The 19,417-nt window shown below is 41.0% G+C and overlaps 1 pseudogene; it reads left to right on the top strand.

Moving 5' to 3' along the window:
- LOC129072698 (lysosomal Pro-X carboxypeptidase-like) overlaps positions 1-2,410 on the top strand; it is a 28,695-nt pseudogene extending 26,285 nt beyond the window's left edge.
- The last annotated feature ends 17,007 nt before the right edge of the window (positions 2,411-19,417 follow it).

The raw sequence follows: 19,417 nt of genomic DNA, 5'->3' as shown, positions 1-19,417 counted from the left end.
TCAGGGGATGGGTGGAGAGGTGACAAAGTGAAAGGGAACAGAGTCAATACTATTGTGATTGTCCTAAGTGTGCGTGGTGATAGCCGATTACTAGAATTAGTGGGGTGACCACATTGAAAGGTATAAAAATGTTGAGTTGCTATATAGTATAACTCACATAATATTGTATACCAACTATACTTAAATTTTAAAAAGTATTAACAAAAAGACAGATACTAAGTGTTGGTGAGGATATAAAGAAATTAGAACCATCATGTGTTGCTAGTAGAAAATGTAAAATGGTGCAGTCACTTTGGAAAGTAGTCTGGCAGTTCTTCACAAGGTTAAGTCACCATATGTATGAGAAATTCCATTTTTAGTTATATACCCAAGAGAAATGAAAGCATGCATGCACGCCAAAACTTGTTTGTGAATGTTCATAGGAGCAATATACATAATAGAAAAAAGTGGAAACAAATGGGGCATATTCATACAATGGGATAGCGTTTGTCAATAAAAAGGAATAATATACTGATAACATACGACAACATGGGTAAAACCTGAAAACATTTTGCCAAAGTGAAAAAAAGCCAGTTACTAAAGATCACCTATTGTATAATTCCATTTCTATGACATGTCCAGAATAGGCAATAGGGATGAAAAGTAGATTAGTGGTTGCCTGGGGCTGAGAGTGAGAATGTTCTGGGGAGGTGAATGGGGACTATTGGCTGCCAACGAGTATGGGTGTCTCTTGGGGATGATGAAAATGTTCCAAAATTGTTGTAATGGTTGCAAAACACTGAATATACTAAAAACCAGTGCACTGTACATTTTAAATGGGTGAATTTATGCAGGGAAGTATATCTCAACAAAGCTGTTGAAAATTACTATGAGGGATGCTGTCTATGGTTGTAATAGATTTTTACTTAACTAAACTAAATAGTGTGTTTCAGTGACTGATCCTATAGACATCATTCTGAAATGCGTTGTGTGAACCAGCCAAAACTAATAGCCTAATAGCATTTCCTTAACTTTAAAGCCAATGTAAAATGGGGATCTTTGAATAATGACTAAATTTTCTGATTCAGAGGAATTTTTAAAATTCTATCATCCTATTTCTCCAAGTACTATACTACAAGGGAAGTATTGTGTAAAAAAAATGAAGGTTTTTTTTTTTTTTTTTTAAGAGCTAAAAGATAACTAGCATTTTCAAATATGAGAGTTTTTCTTTATCACTTTGATAGCTGGGTCCTAGGAAGAAGGAAACTGGCATTAATTGAGGGACTGCTATGTGCCTGACACTTGTGCTTATTAAATACAACATGTATCGTCTGGTTAAACCATTGCAACAGCCTTATGAGGTCGGCCTTGTTATCTCTGTTTTTCAGAGGAGGAACATCATCTGGCTTTTGGGTGATGAAGCTGGGAGTAGAATTTAGGTTTCTAAATTCCAATTTTTGGTATAATCATTACTGGTTCAAGGGCACCTCATTCACTCCTTGGTCCTCTTTCTTGTATTTGTTTTCAGAAAAATGTAAAACTCATGGGAATCATCTTTCTATATAACAGATTAGGTCCTCAGATCAAATCCCCAGGTTATAGGCTTGTGATTTTAGATGTTATGCATAAAATCGATTTCTCCTATCTTATCTGGGTATAGCTGTGAACAACTAACAATCTTATTTTTCTTCTTTCCCTCACTTAGCAATGGCGACCTAGACCCCTGGTCAGGCGGTGGAGTAACCAAGAACATCACAGACGCCTTGGTTGCCATCACCATCGCAGAAGGGGCCCATCATCTGGATCTTCGCGCCAACAATGCCCTTGATCCCGCGACCGTGCTCGTAGCCCGCTCCTTGGAAGTTAAATACATGAAGCAGTGGGTCAGAGATTTCTATGCCAGCCTGAGAAAGACACGCTGAGCAACTTCTGCTCATTTTCAGTTTCTTCTTTTATGTTCATTCCACCCACGTTCCCATCCGCTTTGGTTTTCTGTACAAAATTACTTTCCCTTGTTCATCCTTGGATTCGGTGGAGCAAAGGCTGAGACAGGAGAGAGGGTGATGTGGTGGCAGCAGCCACCCACACCGCACGCCCTTGCCCTCTTGGCACCACTTCGGGGAAGAACCCCTGCGGTGGCGCCCTCCCCGACCCAGGGCCCTCAGAGCTGCAGCAGGGCTCCTGCCTTTCCCACGGGGGGCCCGTTCCTTTGTGTCCCAGCGAGCAGGGCTTTCTTCTGGTTTTCAGACTGAAGTCTCTCTGGCCCGTCTGTCATTCCCCACCCTTGTCCTCCCAAAAGGGAAAGCAGAAGGTAGATAAAGATGATGTGATTGCAGCTGATGGGAAGGATGTCCGATGCCGATCCAGGAAAAAGGAGTCATTTCATTTGTACTTGATTTAAAGACTTGGAACTGTGCTTCCCAATTTCTAAATAAAGAGTAAGGCTGGACCTTGTACCTGTGTGTTGCCCCTGAAGTGCTCACTCCAGCAGTTGGGATCGCTGCGTGCGCTGGGCTTGGCTGTTATAGGAAAGTTTTTAAATTTTCTCTCTTCTACTTGCCAGCTTTTCTTAGTTCTGGGATGTTTGCCACTGTGGTACTGCCAGTAAGAAATCTGGCCTCTTTTTGCTCCATTTCTCTTTGTTTCTAAGGTCAGTTTTGTTTCTAAGGTCATTTTTGTGGTAATTTGGTTACATTCTGTCATTTTGGGAAAATGACTCTGTTTTGCTTTTCCTTTTACATCGCGGCAAGCTTTTATATGCTGTGGCCACTGATGATACTTTCCTAAAGAAACCTTTAAAAATTGATGAATCAACTATTCAGAAGGTAGGATGTAGTTATGTTCAGCTTTTTTAAAATTTTTATTTCCTTGTGGTTGGTCCTGTGTCATTAAAGCCAGAAGTGTCAGGACATTAAGAGGCAGGTGCACGAGAACTTTCTGTTTGTCTTCCAAAGGACAAGCTAATTCATGCAGGCAGCATATTTGACATTAATAAATGACTGAGCCTTTGCTATTTCCAAAGGGTTGGCTTCTTTCAAGCAGTTCTTACACTGAGACCTTTCTTCAGAAGAGCTTTTCTAGGATAACAAATAGGGTTGGATCAAACCTTTCAGGGACACAGACTAAGGGTTTCTACTCTGTTGAAAGATTTCTTCCCCCTTGTTTCTTTTTATTTTCTCTCAAAATTTTTTTTTCACCCTGTCTTTCTGCTTCTTAAAAAGTGTACCTTGATCCTAATCATTTCTGGAGCACTCATTTAAAAAAATGCATATATATAGTTAATTCTTGAGTAAGAGACTGAAATATTTTCTTTATTTTCCCTGGTATCTGTGAGGCACAGAAAAACCTTTGTCTGGTTTCAGAAGCCTCCAGTTCTCATTGTAATGAGTTGTCCCTCAAAGCACTTGGTCACTATTTTCATTTCAACATCACAGAAAAGTCTGCTGAGGTGGGAATATAAGGGTCAAAACAATACTAGTTTGTAGTTTTTATTCATCATTAACTGAGAAGTTATATAATGCAGGGTTTGTGGGCTTAATAGAGGATATTCTTACTATTTGTTTTAGGATACTATTGATTTTGGGATATTTTTCTTGAAACATTTTTACATGCTTAAAAGCTTTAAAATAATTTGCCACTTCATTTATTATTAATTCTTTGGATGAATTGCATTTTTGTGAAGAGAATAACTGCCAAAAGTGACTTTTTTTGTAACTATAATTTCTTCTTATGTTTTCCTTTATACATATTTTATGATAGATGGCCACCTTAATTAAATTTAGCCTAATTATAATATGCTGAAATTTTGTTTTAAATTGAAAAGGAATTAAACATCAAATAAACCTTACTTAAAGCATCTAATAGATGATGCTTTTGAAAGACCAGGAAAGACAAAGAAAATTCAGGTGGTTTTTATATTCTTTTTTTGTTATTTTAACTACTTAGAGTCAATGAGTAAAACTAATGAAAATTATGTATCTTTCTTAAGGGTTCTGTAGAGTCAAAAGATTATCCAGAGGAGCTGCTGTCTAGTCTAGCATATTAGAGAGTAAAAGCACCTCAGATACCCAGGCCGACCCCATCATTTGTAGGTGGATGGCACAGTGGCACAGAGAGATGGAACCTGTGTAAGGCCTTAATCACAGCTCATTTCTGGCAGAACTGGGCCATGAATTCAGGTTTATTTGTTGTTGTTATTTTTATTGGTGTAGCTTAATCTTATTTTGGATACAAGAAACAAAACCTCACGAAACCAGTTTAAACAAGAGGGAATTTATTGAAACTGCAGGAATAGCTCCAGGACTTAGGTAACCAGGAGTCATGAGGGAATGCAACTGGGGTCTGGAAAGTCATTAGAAGTCAAGACTGCTACTTCTTTTCTATCTTTTGAACAGAGGTCACCAGTTATTAGCCTGTGGGGGAGATTTGTTTCTGAGATGTGTATAGCTTGGCCAGCAGTCTAACGTGTGCATGTGCATCCAAATTACCTGAAGGGCTCCTTAAAACATTGATTGCTGAGCCCCATCCCAGAGACGGTAATAATTACGTCTTAGGGGAGATCTTTGGGAGTTGTAACTCTAACAATTCCCCAGGTGATGCTGGGGAATCACACTTTGAAAACCGCTAGTTGAAAGAATTCAGAATTTCAGTTTCTTCAGACAGGGCATGTTCCTTAGTTCACCTCACACCTGTTGTCCTGTCTGATCCTGTCAGAGTTTGGGAGCCCTGCCTAGCATTCCTCTTCCCATTGCTGCTTCATTCTCTCTAGACCAATTTGCTCTTCTTTGTTTGCACGGGGTCCATGGTGACTTCCCAATATGGTGTCCTCATGCTCTGGAGGCTGAACCACTTCACACGCCCACAACTCTGAGGTGGTTAGGGAGGGACAATTTCATAAAAACACGGTGTCAGAGATACCCTATTTGGTATGAAAATAGGGGGCATTTCAGGCAACTGAGTATGTATCTATCATACAGTATTTCTGGGAGCACAAGCGTCTAACAAAATGCCAATTACTTATGTAGAGAAATTTCTATTGTTAAGCAAATTTGGAAAAAAATGGATAGAACAAAGTTAAATAGTTGCACTTTTTTATTTTTTAAAGATTTTATTTATTTAATTTTAGAGAGGGGAAATGAGGGAGGGAGAGAAACATCAATGTATGGCTGTATCTTGAGTGAGCTCTACTGGGTACATGGCCTGCAACTGAGGCATGTGTCCTGACTAGAAATCAAACCAGCAACCCTTTGGTTTACAAGCCAGCACTCAATCCACTGAGCCACACCAGCCAGAGCAAATAGTTGCCTTTTTTTAATCTGTAAATATGCATTGTATGCCCCAAAATGGTAATTGAGAATTCACTTTTCTACTTTTTTTAAGCTAGAGAGGAAGAGAGAGAGATACTACTTTGTTTTTCCACTTTTTTAATATGCATTATAATTTATTTTTTTAATAATTTTTTTTTGAAATTTATAAATCATGTCTCAATTTTTCCCCCTTAAACCCCCTCCACCCATCACACTCCCACCCCCCGCTCCCACAGTCAATTCCCACTGTGTTGTCCGTGTCCATGGGTCATTCATACATGTTCTTTGTCTAGTCCCTTCCCCTTCTTTCCACCATTGTCCTCTTTCCCCATCCCCTCTGGTCACTTTCAGTCTGCTCCATGTTTCCATGCCTGTAGTTTATTTTGTTGATTAGTTTATTTTGTTGAATGGAGTCCACTTATAGGTGAGATCATATGGTATTTTTCTTTCATCAACTGGCTTATTTCACTTAGCTTAATATTCTCTGGTTCCATCCATGTTGTCACAAAAGGTAGGAGTTCCATCTCTCTCTCTCTCTTTTTTCCTTAAGTGCAGATTGATTTTATTTATTTATTTTTAAATGTCAAAGTTAATTATAAAATATTAAAAACATTTAAAACCATTATAAAGTCTCAGCAATTAAACCAACATGACACCAACACAGAAATAATCAAGTAGATCAATGAAATATAATGAGCATTCTAGAGACAAATGTATATATCTAACACTGTAATATATGATTAAGTTGCTATTTCAAATCAACGGAGAAAATAAGGCTTATTCAACAAAAAAGGTGCATGGGCCACTATTACTTGAAATAAAACAAACATAGAGCCTGATTTCACACATTATACAAGAAATATTCAGGTGAGTTCAAAATCAATATATGGAATCTAAGGAATTTTATGAGAAAACATGAACTAATATTTTTCTTACCCCGAAGTAAAATATTCAAACTCAGAAGCTATACAGTAAAACATTGACAATATGACTATATTAAACATTTAAGACTATACATTGATATACATATAAAAAAGGTAAAGGACAAGTAATAGAATGGTAAAGTAGTTGCAACACATCTCAAAAAGGGTTAGTGGTTTATTTTTGTTTTAGGGTTTTTTTTTTAGGGAGAAAATTCTACAAACTTTTAATCAAAAAATGGATAAAGAATACCAAAAAGTCATTTAAAGCTTTTTAAAAATAATAGAAATAGGCAAGAAATATGCCAAAACAGGTTTAGTTTCAACATATAATAAACGAACAAATAAAATAACACATCATTGTCACAATCAGATTAATACGTATTAAAAATATTGGTAATATCAAGTATTGGCAACTGTGAAAGGAACTGGATATTCATAGACTCTTTTTCTTCATCTTAAGCAATCCTTTTAGCATATCTTGCAATGCTGGTTTGACGGAGGTATATTCTTTTAGCCTTCTTTTGTCTGGGAAACTCCTTATTTCGCCTTCCATTTTAACTGAGAGCCTTGCTGGGTAGAGCAGTCTTGGTTGCAGGCCTTTGCTTTTCATGACTTGGAATATTTCTTGCCAGTCCCTCCTGGCTTGCAGTGTTTCTGCTGAGAAGTCAGCGCTAGCTGTATCGGGGCCCCCTTATATGTTACTACCTGTTTCTCCCTCGATGCCTTTAGGATTCTCTATTTGTCTTGGATAGTTGGCATTTTAATGAGGATGTGTCTTGGAGTGGGCCTCATTGGGTTCCTCTTGAATGGGACCCTCTGTGCTTCCTGGACTCGTGTGACTTTTTCTCTCCTCCAATGAGGGAAGTTTTCCATCATTACTTTTTCAAACAGGTTCTCTCTCCCTTCCTCATCCTCTTCTCCTTCTGGTATGTCTCTTAGACGGATATTATTACGTTTCAGGTTGTCCTGCATGTCCCTCAATGCCTCTTCATTCTTTTTTGAGTCTTTCTTCATTTTCTTGCTCCTTCTGGGAGCTTTTTTCTACCTTGTCCCCCAGCTCGCTGACTCGATCCTCGGCTTCATCTAGCCTGCTTTGGATTCCTCCTACTGTGTTCTTCAATGCAGAAGTTGTATTCTTCATTTCCTCTTGCCTCTTAGTGATAGTTTCTATGTCCTTTTTCATGCTGACATCATTTGCAGTAAGTTCTTTGTAGTTTCCCTGTAGTTTTTTGTAATTCTCTCTGAGCTCACTGAGCTCATTGAGCTTCCTCAGAACTGTTGTTTGGAACTCAATGTCTGATAGTTTACTTGCCTCTATTTCATTTAGTTCTCTTTCTGGGGATTCCTCCTTTCCCTTCAAGTGGGGGAGTATTTCTTTGTCTTCTCATAATTTGTGAGACTCCTTTTTTTGCTTCTGCTTCTTAGGTTGATCTGTCTTGATTTCCTCACTTTGTGGTGTGAACTTCCATGGTAGGAGACTGCTGTTTTTACCTTCTGGATCTGCCTCTGATGATGTCAGATGTCGTCCCTGTCTGACATTAGGCAGCCTGCTTGAGACTTCCAGGAATCTACTGTCTGTGGCTGTCTCCTTCAGCTGTTAATCTAGTCACTCTGCACTCAGCAGGCTGTCCTAGACAGCTCAGGGCTAGGCAGAATCCCTCCTGGGGGCAGGGTTATTGGGTCCTCTCATGTTGCTTCTATATGGGGCAGGAGTCAGCCCTGGGATCCCGCTGGCTACTCTCTCAGTTCTCTCCCCAAAGCCTCCGCCCCCAGTCCCTCCTCAAGGTTCTCCAGACGTCTCTGCGCCCCCTTTAGCCAGGGATCTACTATCTGTGGCTGCCACTCTGCACTCAGCAGGTGGCTTAGACAGCACAGGGTGGGGTGGAATCCCACCTGGGGGTGGGGCTATTGGGTCCTTTGTTGCCACTGCGGCTCAGGGGTGTGGTCTCTGCCTGAACAACATGGCTGCTGCCACATGGGGGGATGAGGCAGCACCGAGATCCCGCCTAGTACTCTCTCAGTTCTCTCCCCAAAGCCTCCTTCCCCAGTCTCTTCTCAGGTGTCTCCAGCCCACTCTGCCCCTGCCTTTGCTGGAGACCAGGGTAAGTGGCTGCAAACAAAGATTTATGCGTTGGCCCTTTAAAGGGCTCTTTGCATCTCCAGTTGCCTGTCTCTGGCAGAGAGCAACCCTGCTATTTTTTGCAGCTGGCCGTGTTCTGTGTACCTTTTGGGCTCTGGTGCTGTAGGCTAGAGATCCCTGCTTTTGGTTTAGACCCCACTCTTCTCAGGGAGATCCAATAGGCCATTTCAATATCCTTCTGGTGCAGCTTCTCATGGGCACCCCGCCCGCCTTCTCGAGTCTCTACCGCACTCCTTACAAGTTAAATTGCGCTAAAGCCCTTTCTTCTGTCTCTGACATTACAAGGCTCCTCTCTCACTACTGTTCAGTTGTTTGTTCCAGGTGATTTCTCCACAATTGAGTTGTAATTCCAGCTTGGTCCTGGGTGAAGGTCAGTGTGACTTCCACTCAGTCCTCTGCCATCTTGAATCTCCTGTTTTTCCACTTTTTTATGTATTCATTGGTTGCCCTGACTAGAAGTAGAACCTGCAACCTTGGTATATTGGGACAGCACTCTAACCAACTCAGCTACCCAGACAAGGCTAATTTTCCAGTTCTTACAGAGCTCCAAGCATACCGCATTGTTCTAGAATCTGGAAAATACAATGGTAAAAAAGCAAACACAGTATCTATCTTAATAAGTTTTACATTCTCCTGGGAAAAGATATGAAATGTCAAATTATACAATGAGTTGGTATAATTTTAAATGCTATGAAGAGTGGGGGCTCTTAGGACATTTACTAGGGAATTTGAGTTATTCTGTGAGGATAAGACTCCTTTTTTGAGATGTGGCATTTAAGCTATTATCAAAATGATGAGTGGGAGCTATCATATGAAGAAGAAAGGAGAAACAGCATGTGCAAAACCCCTGAATATAGCATATTCAAGGAACTGAAAGAAGGCCACCATAATGGAAAAGCAGATGACCAGAAAGAAAGTGACATAAGATGAATTTGCAGATGTGACAGGAAAAAGCTCATTTATGTAGAATGTGGTAAGTAATCATTTTAAGGAATGAGAATACATTGAATATCCTTAATCAGGGGAGTGACATGAACAGATTTTTGTTAAAAAACATCACTCTGGAAAAAATGTCTATTTAGGTCCTCTGCCCATTTTTTAATTGGATTATTTTTGTTTTTTGATGTTTAATTGTATGAGTTTTCATATATTTGCAGATGTGGCTTAATCTAGAAATCAATGTTACTGTCTGGAGGAAGACTGTCAGCCAAAATTTTGACAGAGAAATAGTTTACTTGCTGTAGTAGGTAGTTGAACAGAGAAGGAAAGAATGTCTTTTTTAAACTCAAGATGGATAAAAGACTTAAATATAAGTTGTGATACCATAAAAGTGTTAGAGGAGAACATAGGCAGGAAACTCTCAGATATTCCACGCAGCAATTTTTTCACTGATATGTCCCTTAGAGCAAGGGACATGAAGGAAACAATAAACAAGTGGGACTTCATCAAAATAAGAAGCTTCTGCACATCTAAAGAAAACATCGGCAAAATGAAAAGGGAACCAACCATATGAGAAAATATATTTGCCAATGATACCTTGGACAAATGTTTGATCTCTAAAATATATAAAGAACTCACATGACTTCACTCCAGAAAGACAAACAATCTAATTAAAGAATTGGCAAAGGACCTGAATAGACACTTTTCCAAGGAGGACAAACACAGGGCCCAGAGACATATGAAAGGATGCTCAGCATCAGTAGCCATCAGAGAGATGCAAATTAAAACCACAATGAGATACCACTTCACACTGTTCAGAATGGCCATCATAACCAAGTCAACAAACAAGTGCTGGCAAGGTTGTGGAGAAAAGGGAACCCTAGTACACTGTTGGTGGGAATGCAGACTGGTGCAGCCACTGTGGGAGACAGTTCATAGTTTCCTCAAAAAGCTAAAAAGGGAAATGCCTTTTGACCCAGCAATTGCACTGCTGGGATTATACCCTAAGAATCTTGAAACACCAATTCAAAAGAACCTATGCACCTCAATGTTCATAGCAGGACAATTTGCAATAGCCAAGTGCTGGAAGTGACCTAAATGCCCATCAGTAAATGAGCGGATCAAAAAACTATGGTACATTTACACAATGGAATACTATGCAGCAGGAAGAAAGAAAGAACTACTATCCTTCGCGACAGCATTTTTGCAACTGGATAGCATTAAGCTAAGTGAAATAAGCCAGGGCATGAAAGATAAATACCATATGATCTCCTATAAGTGGAACCTAATCAATAAAACAAACAGGCAAGAAAAATATAACTAGCAACATTGGAAAAAAATCAAACCAATAGTAACAAGAGGGGAGGAAGAAGGGGAGTAACAGAGAAAAGAAGGGAAAGGGTCAAGTCAAGGAACATGTATAAAGGACCCATGGCCAAAAACAAAGTAAAGAAGGATTGAGGGTGGGAGGTAGGGTGGGTGGGGCAGGGGAAAGTGCTGGTGGGAAAATGGAGATAAATTTATATGAACAATAAAATTATTTTTTAAAAAACATAAATTACTTGAAAAAAATAAGCTCAGACACCTGAACTCACTATCACTCACTACTTGGCTCAGGAGTGAATTATTGGATCCACTGTGGCTCACCTGGTTCTATGTGGCTGCAAAGCAGAGACGGAGTCAGGTGCTTTGACCACAAAGATGTTTGCATCTGTTACCAAACTTCCTCTCTGGCTTTGGGGGAGTGGTTTTAACCATTTATTTTGTTTTGTTTCTTAACACCTGAAGTCTCAGGTATATAGCCAAAGAAAGATTTACAGCAAACCAGCAACCAATAACCCAAGATATCAAACTCCAAATGAAACCATTTGCTCAGGTGACCTGCAGAGCGCTCTGACATTGGAAGTATACCACCAGCACTTTTGAATAAGTGAAATACAGTGAAGTAGCTGGATGATTTCATAAATGGCTTCCTTTTCTCATCATCAAAAGTCATCGAATTATTCTGGTTTCAGAAATCTCCCCTATGGCTGACAGAAGACATTTCATATGTTACCATGATGTCAATTCACTGGGTCAGTGTCTCTAACTTCAGAATGGATGGTACAATGTAAACTAGTACAATATCCATCCACTTTGTATTTAAGGTACTCATGGGCAGATTTCCACCTTCTTTCTTGTCTCCTTTTTCTGATGTCACAAAACCTTCACCTGCAGGAGTTTACTCTTTAAGTCTAACGCAGTGGTTTTCAGCTGGCAGCCCTTTTGCCCTGCAGAAGACATGTGGCAATGTCTGGAGATACTTGTCACAACTCTGGGTAGCAGAGAGTTGCTGCTGGCTCTGAGTAGACAACAAAGATGCTGCTAAACATCCCATAATGCAAAGGACAAACTCCCATAACAATGTTTTATGTGGCCCCAAATAGCAACAGGGTTCATGTCTCACCTAAATCTCTATCATAATTTAAGGCCCCCCTTTCAAGTTTTATCTAGCAAATGAGATGAAAAATTTGATTGCTAATTCAGTTATTCCAATAGCCTTACACTCTAAAAAACACAATAGCGCAATGTTTAGAATGTACCATCTAAACATTAAATACAGACACCCTCTTCTCTAACATTGAATAACTTTTGTTTTGGAGACTGGTTCTCAATCGATTCCTGAGCTTTCTTTCTCCTGGGTCAAATATTTCCAGTTCTGTGGATTGCTTGTTCATTCATCATTCAATCATTCAAATATTTTTTGAATGGTCACTCTATGCAGGTACATTGTAACATCATAATAATAAAAAGGCAAAGCTCAGTTCTTTTTCAGAAGGTAACTTTTAAGGAGTAGAAACATTCACAATGTCAGATTAAATATCTTGGGCGAAGAATCTGTGTGCAATTCAGGATGTTATGTTAGCACGAAAGCAGAAGTGATGAATTTGTCCTGAAGGTCTGAGGAAGGCTTTCGAGGAGAAGCAGCATGTGAACTGAGACTTGAAGGACGAGAGTGTGCTGGGTGGATGGGTCTTAGTGAGAAAAGCAATAAAAGCAGTATTCATCAAAACAAAAATTGTTAAGCGCCCATTATGAACCAGGGGTTAGGCACCAATCATGTTACTGTGAAAACACAGACATAGCTCCTATCATTTGTGGGTCATAAAAAGAGGCAAAGGAAACCTCCTCTCTAATGCTTATAACATACTTGATAGACCTCAGAACTCTGCTGTCTGCGTTTTCTCATTTGAGGCCCTCAGCAACCCCGGGGGGGCGGGGGGAGGCAAGGCACATAATGATAGTACCTCCATATCATAAATAAAGTAGGACCAAGAGGCCAAGAGAAATGAAGTAACTCTCCTCCACCCCAGCCATGGCCACTGATCTAGCTCGTGACAGTTGTCTGATCCCAAATCCTGAGCCGTTCTACTCTTCCTTGGATCCAGACAGTTTCCTGTGGCAGAGAGGCAAGCCCACTTCCTTCTGCCGGCTCCCTGCCCTGGGGTCATCTCTGTGTTGTTTTCTGTGGCCGATGCTGAAGGAGTGTTCCAGTCCTCCCAGTTCCAGTTGCTGAGGAAAAGGAGAGAGAATTACTGTCCACCTGCACACTCGTTTCTACCTCAATTCCCTAAACTTTTTAAAGAGTAAGGAAAACTGGGATGTGGAACAGAAAATTCTTTTGTTTGTAGTGCTGTTGGATAATGTATGCAACCTCTCTGGGTGGTTTAAGCGGCTTAGGTACTTTCTATAAAAGGGATCTTTTAATGACAAAACTAATGTGATTATCTGAGTGGGTGTGAGAGGCATATTCAAGGCTTACAGCAAATCTGTTAGAATAGCTGACTGTATCTGCTTAATCCTTTCTCTAAGGGGGCTGAACAATGCTCTGGGAAGCCATTGGTTCTTCCTTCAACTGAATGCCTGTCTCCAGAGATAGGGACTGTTTGTAGCTTTTGATACCCCTGCTTCATCTTCTCAGCTGCAGGAAAGCACAGGAAAAACCGGGAGGAGCCCCAAGCACTCGCTTGCAGAAACCGATGTCTCCAAATGCTGCGGGCAGAACATACAGCGCATGTGAGCTTCCTCCACTGCATGTGGAGGAGCCGGGGCTGCCGTCACCAGAGGGAAAGGTGTCTCGAAGAAGGGCCCCATTCCCAGTGCTCGATTTCATCGGGTGCTGGGCGAGAGGTCACCTGTGGAAGCTTAAAATCACACCTGAGCTGTAAGAGTGGCTAAGCTACTCCTTTTATGCGGGGCGGGCACGAAGGGGAAGGGAGACGTTAAAAGGGGAGAAAAGTGATACTGATTTGGGTTCTGCAACTTGTTCTGTGACTTTGGGCCAAAATGAAATCCTTCTGAATCTGTTCTCTCATATGTGAACTCGGGATAAACTTAGCTATGAGAACCAGCTTACTATGAACTTACTATGAGAACCAAAGTGAAAATGTGAACATGAACGTGAAACTGTCACAGCCAATCTAGGACAACTGATAACATGTTGCACACTTTTTAATTTATCTTACTTTCTTAAAGTATTATTTTTCATTTTGTTTTAAAAAAAGTCTCGTTTTCTAAATATATGACTCAATTTTACTCAACAAAACATTTGTTAGCCGTTTATGCTGTGCAGAGCCTCACGCCTAGTCCTGGGGGTACTGGTAGGAGTAAGTCTCTGATCTTTAAGGAGGTCACAGTCTCGTCAGGGAGCCTGGCACGGAACATTCAGCTTGATAAACATGTATCACAAGTGATTAGTTCTAACTTGGGTGCACTACCACTAATGGCTAATCCTTGTACTGTGTTCATTACCTGCCATGAGCTGAGCCATATGCTCTGCATGTGTTGTTACCTCATTCAATCCTTAGGGCCCTATGAGGTAGGAGCCATCATGCCCTTTTAACGGGTGAGGAGGCTGAGGCTCGGTCTGGTCAGTTACCTCGCCTTTCCACAGAACCACAGTGGTAAGTGGTGGGCCAAATTAGAGTCCCAGATTGGTGTGGCATTGCCGTCTCAACTCTTTGTCATTGTGCTGTGCTGCATCTCAACTCAAGGAAGACTTCCCAGAGGAAGTGACCATAGCTGGGTTTCCAGACAGAATTAGAAGTGAGCCAGGGGTACAGAGGAGAAGGCTGTTTCAGGCAGATGCAACAACATAGGTAAAGGCACACTGGCTAGAAAGTGTGAAGAGAGGAACTAGAAGCAGCTTGTGGTTACTGGTGGAGAGGGGAAGTTGGAGAAGTAACCAGGGGCCAGATCATCTCTCACCCTGCACCTTTGTGCACTCTTGTGAAAAAAGTAGGCAAATTATTTATTTTAATTATCTGTCAAAAAGATTTTGTAGCAAAGAGAACTATTGCCACCTTTATTTGCAGAATCACAAAATACACTTCAAATTTTAGAATCAGAAAACTTTCAGGATGGAAAGCACTTAAGATGAACTCATCCTACGCAAGAGCAAATCAAGGCTGAATGCATTAAATTTCTTAATCAAGGTTATTAATTAGTTTAATCAGCTGAGCCAGGAATGTTTGTTTGTTATTTTTGGATGAATTATGGAGGTAAAGTGAACATGAAATGAGAGTTACAGGATTACTGTCAGGTGCACCTATGGAAATTGGTGAATGAAAAAGAGGCAGAGATGTATCGAGTAATTCCAAGGAACTAAAGCCCTTAGCTGAAGCTGTAAGTTCCCTGCTGGGAGCCTTTGGGACAGCTCTCTTGGGAGGGTGGTGTTGATGGGTAAGTGAGTTAGCTGAGCTGACACCAGGAATCAGGTTTACCTGGAAGGTAGAGTTAGGGGATAACTCCCTCTGTCTGTGTATTAATTTTCATTGGCTACTTTTAATGGGCGCCTGATCTTGTTCTCACAGAGTTCACAATCCAAAGGACAGGAAAGGGAAGAAAACAGGTAACTGGCACAGACTGGAATCAGTCCTGTAATAAGGAATAGGATGCTATGGCCGCGCTGAGGGGACATGAGTAAACCCACTATGTTCTGGATGGGTGAGCAAAAGCTTTGCGGGGGGCAGTGACAGCTAAGACGAGCTCTGAAAGGTGACTGAGAGAGTGGAGAAGGGGGGCGCAAAGAGTGCTCTAGACAAAAAGAAGAGCTGCTGCAATGCTGCAAGGACAGACACCACTGCATTTGGGAAAATTACCCTGAAAGTGCTAGTCCCATTTGGTGTAGCTCCAGGGCAGTGTGGGAGGTGGGAGTGATGAGATTTTTTGAGACCTGCCTTTCTCCAATATGCAAGGCTCCATGGAGAGTCCGTTCACTAGAGAGTGTCCCAAGTCAGACAGGAAGCTTGAAATACATTTGAGAGTGTCACAGAGAGGAGGTCTGATGTGCTGGGTGCAAAACAAAAGCTCCCATATCCCCCTCCCCAGGTCAGTACAGCCATCGCAGTGACCTGAGAACCGGTCTCCTTAAAGGGGCTACTTCTCACCTCTAGGACAGAAAACAGAGAGGCATGAATTCAATGCTCTGAATGTAAACAAGATAAATGTCAGTGCAGCAGGAGGGGAGAGCAATAAAGGGAGCAGGCCTGAGTGATGGTGGTAACCTGCTGAATTCGCAGGTCCCACAGTAATATACTGACCGGTCCTTGGCCACGAGGTAATTATGCAGACAGCCCTTATTCTGCTGTGAAGCCTCCAGCTGTTTATGTTATTAACACCAGCAGCACCCCGCAGGTGTTGGTGGGAGCAGAGAAGAGCAAGCAGGGTCCCCAGGCTGCTGAGTGCATGGGGAGGCATCTGCCAGGGCCTTTTCAGCTGGACCTCACCCAGAAAACCAACCAGCTCCAGCATTCAAGCTTTAGCCCCGCTGTTGCATGGTCCCCAGGCAGAGGCCCCCAAGGATGGCCGAGGGCCTGAGCGCAGGAAGAAGACATCCAACTCCTGGTCTGACAAGCTTATGTCAAAGGACCTCTGCCATGGTTCCCCTTAGAGCTGACTGGAAAGTGATTATGAGGCCTCCCTAGGATGACTTAAATTAACGTCCATGGAGCAGTGTCAAACGCTCCTCTTTGACGTGGCATGGGAATTAGACTTCGCTGCACTCACGTGGGGCCAGGGCAAGTGGTAGTGTCTGTTCTAGGGTTTAATCATGTGGGAGCTTGACCTCAGGTAACCCTGAAGGGGTTTCAGGGGGCAATTGGTGTGCGAATGGGGCTCTCTTATGCCATATTCCTCTTGTAAATATGATACCATATGTGAATTTCCCTCTAGGACAGTGGTTCTCATCCAGAGATAAGCTTGCTTTCCAGAGAACATTGCCAATATCTGGAGCGACATTTTTGGATGTTGTAATTGGGGAGGGGAGTGCTACTGGAACTTAGTGGGTAGGGGCCAAGGACACCTCTAAACATCTTGCGAAGCTCAGGACAGACCTCACAACAAAGAATTATCCAGTTCAAATATGAGTGCTGTGGCTGAGAAAACCTGCTGCAGGAGATTTTGCATGCTGCAGCCACAGTGATCCTTTCAAATGCAAATCTTAAGTCATTTTCTTGCATAAAAAAGTCCCAGACGGTTTAGTCAGCATCATCATAGATGCGTTCCTAGTTATCACTCAGTGTGTATGGAGCCCGTGTCCTGTGGTAGGGTCTGTGTGAGACTGCAGAGATCCATCTGCGTAGATGCTGCCCTTGAACTGACGATTAGAAGACACTGACTTTCTGTCGTCTCCAGGGTAAAGTCCAATGAACTGAGGGTAAAAAGAGGATGTAGGGCCCAGGAAAATGAGAACCTGGTTTTAGGCCATGAGGAATGATTCTGCTGCGTGATATCGAAGTAGATTGAGCCGAAAGAGCAAGAATTAGCAGCCTAGATGTGGCAGAACTTTCTACATCCATAGGGATGTGGGTGAGGTATTGGTTTCTGTTTGAGTAAATAGAACTTCCAGCTCCTCATGTCCCAAGCCAGAAACCCAGGTTTCCTTTTTGACCTTTCTCTTTCAGACTTTCTATTCAAGTCTTTCTCATGTCTTTCAAGACAGTGTTATGCCCCAGTGTTTAAAGACCTATTATATGTAATGAATTATCTTTTTTTTTTCATTGCATCCAGAAATGATCCTAGTTATGTACAATCCTTGAAAAAAAAATTTTTTAATTCATTCACAGTATTTTCTGTGGGATTCAACTTTGTCAAGGGATTCTTCTTGAGAGGTTGAAAGCATCATATCTCTGTGGCTTGTGTTTTAATTGACCTCTTGATATTATGATCTTTAAGTGTTTTCTCTTTTATTAAAAAATGTGTTTTTAGGTGTTTTGCCCATTTTTAAATTGAGTTGTGTTTTGCTACTCAGTTATAGGAGTTTCTTATGTATTTTTGTTTTTAACTCTTCATTAGTCCTATGATTTGCATATATTTTCTTTCATTCCATAGGTTATCTTTTCAATTTTGTTGACTGTTTCCTTTGATGTGCAGAAGCTTTTAGGTTTGATGTAGTCCCATTTGTTTATGTTTGCTTTTATAACTTTGCATTTGGTGTTATATTGAAGAATTCATTACCAAGGCCAATGTCAAGAAACACTTGTCCTAAATTTTCTCTAGGTGCTCTATAGTCTCAGGCCTTACTTTTAAGTCTCTAATCTTTTTGAGCTGTTTTTTGTGTATGGTGTAAAATAGGGATCCAGTCCTGACTGGTGTGGCTCAGTTGGTTGGGCATTATCCTGCAAAGCAAAAAGTCACATTTGATTTGCTATAGGGCACGTGCCTGAGCTACTGAGGGTTTGGTTCCTGTTGGGGACATAAGAGACCCTGATCAATGTTTCTTGCTCATATTGATGTTTCTCTCCCTGTCTTGCTCCCTTCCCCTCACTCTAAAAACAAATAAATAAAATCTTCAAATTAAAAAAATAATAAAAAATAAAGTAGGGATCCAATTTTATTCTTTTGCATGTGGATATCCACTTTTCCCAGCACTGTTTATTGAGACTGTCCTTTCCCCATTGTGTATTCATGGCACCCTTATTGAAGATCATTTTACCATAAATGTGTGGGTTTATTCCTGGGCTCTTTATTCTGTTCCACCAGGCAACATATTTGTTTTATGCCAGCACCATAGTGTTATTTTTGTTTGTGTGTTTGTTTTGTAAATAAAGTTTTATTTTAACACAGGTATGTGTGGGTCTCTTTTGATTTATTTTATTTGTTGGTCTCTGGGCTTCCTGGATCTGGCTGGCTGTTTCTTTTCCCATTATTTCTTTGAATAGGCTTTCTGCCTCTTTCTGTTTCTCTTCTCCTTCCAAGATCTTTACAATGTGTATCATGGTCTGTTTAATGATGTTCTATAAGTTCTTTAAGCTAGCTTTACCCTTCATTCTTTTTTTTCTTTTTGCTCCTCTAATGGAATGAATTTCATTGCAGTGTCTTTAAGTTTGCTGATCCCTTCTTCTGCTTGATGTAGTCTACTATTGAGCGTCTCCAGTGAGTTTTTCAGTTCAGTTAATATATTCTTCAGTTCTGTGATTTCTGTCTCATACTTCCCTATATTTTCATCATTTGTTTTGGAATTCTCATCTTTTTTCATGCATTTTTCTTTTGACCATTATTTTGAACTCTTTATCAGGTTAATCCTATCTCCATTTCCTCCAGAGTTTTTATTCTTTTGTTTGAAACATAGTCTTATATTTTTTTCTTCACTGTCTGTGTTGGTTCTTGTCCACTAGATAAAACAGCCACCTCTCCCAGTCTTGATGAAATGGTTTGGTGTAGAAGATGATCCTTACTGTTCAGCCTAGCTCCTAGTTATTTGTTGTCTCTCAAACCTTTGTGATTGTCCAAGTTTCCTTCTTAGTTCTTAGTGGTTACCTAGTAGTATGTGTACCAAGACTGGTCAGTGTCTTAAAGGGGAGGAATGCATTTAGCACTAATATGCAGGCTGATTGGATGGCAGATTCTCATGCGCAGGTGAGAAAACATGTAATTAAGCTCCTTCTAGATGGAAACTGGTAAATGGGCATTTTTGCCAGTTTTCCTTTGGCCTGAGTATGTAACAACAGGGATGTGTTCCCATACCTGTTAAGAACCGATTCCTTATTTGCCACAGTCCCATGAGACTTGTGAATGCAAGCTGCATTGGCTATCAGAGACGGGCCACGTAGCAGCCATCCATTGGTCAGCTGTGGCAGAACTAGGGTACC

Source organism: Pteronotus mesoamericanus, unplaced genomic scaffold (genome assembly GCF_021234165.1).
Source record: "Pteronotus mesoamericanus isolate MK-2021 breed Mesoamerican mustached bat unplaced genomic scaffold, CSHL_Meso_final contig_33, whole genome shotgun sequence".
In the NCBI taxonomy this organism is placed as follows: domain Eukaryota; kingdom Metazoa; phylum Chordata; class Mammalia; order Chiroptera; family Mormoopidae; genus Pteronotus; species Pteronotus mesoamericanus.
This window is presented reverse-complemented; position numbering and strand designations above follow the sequence as displayed.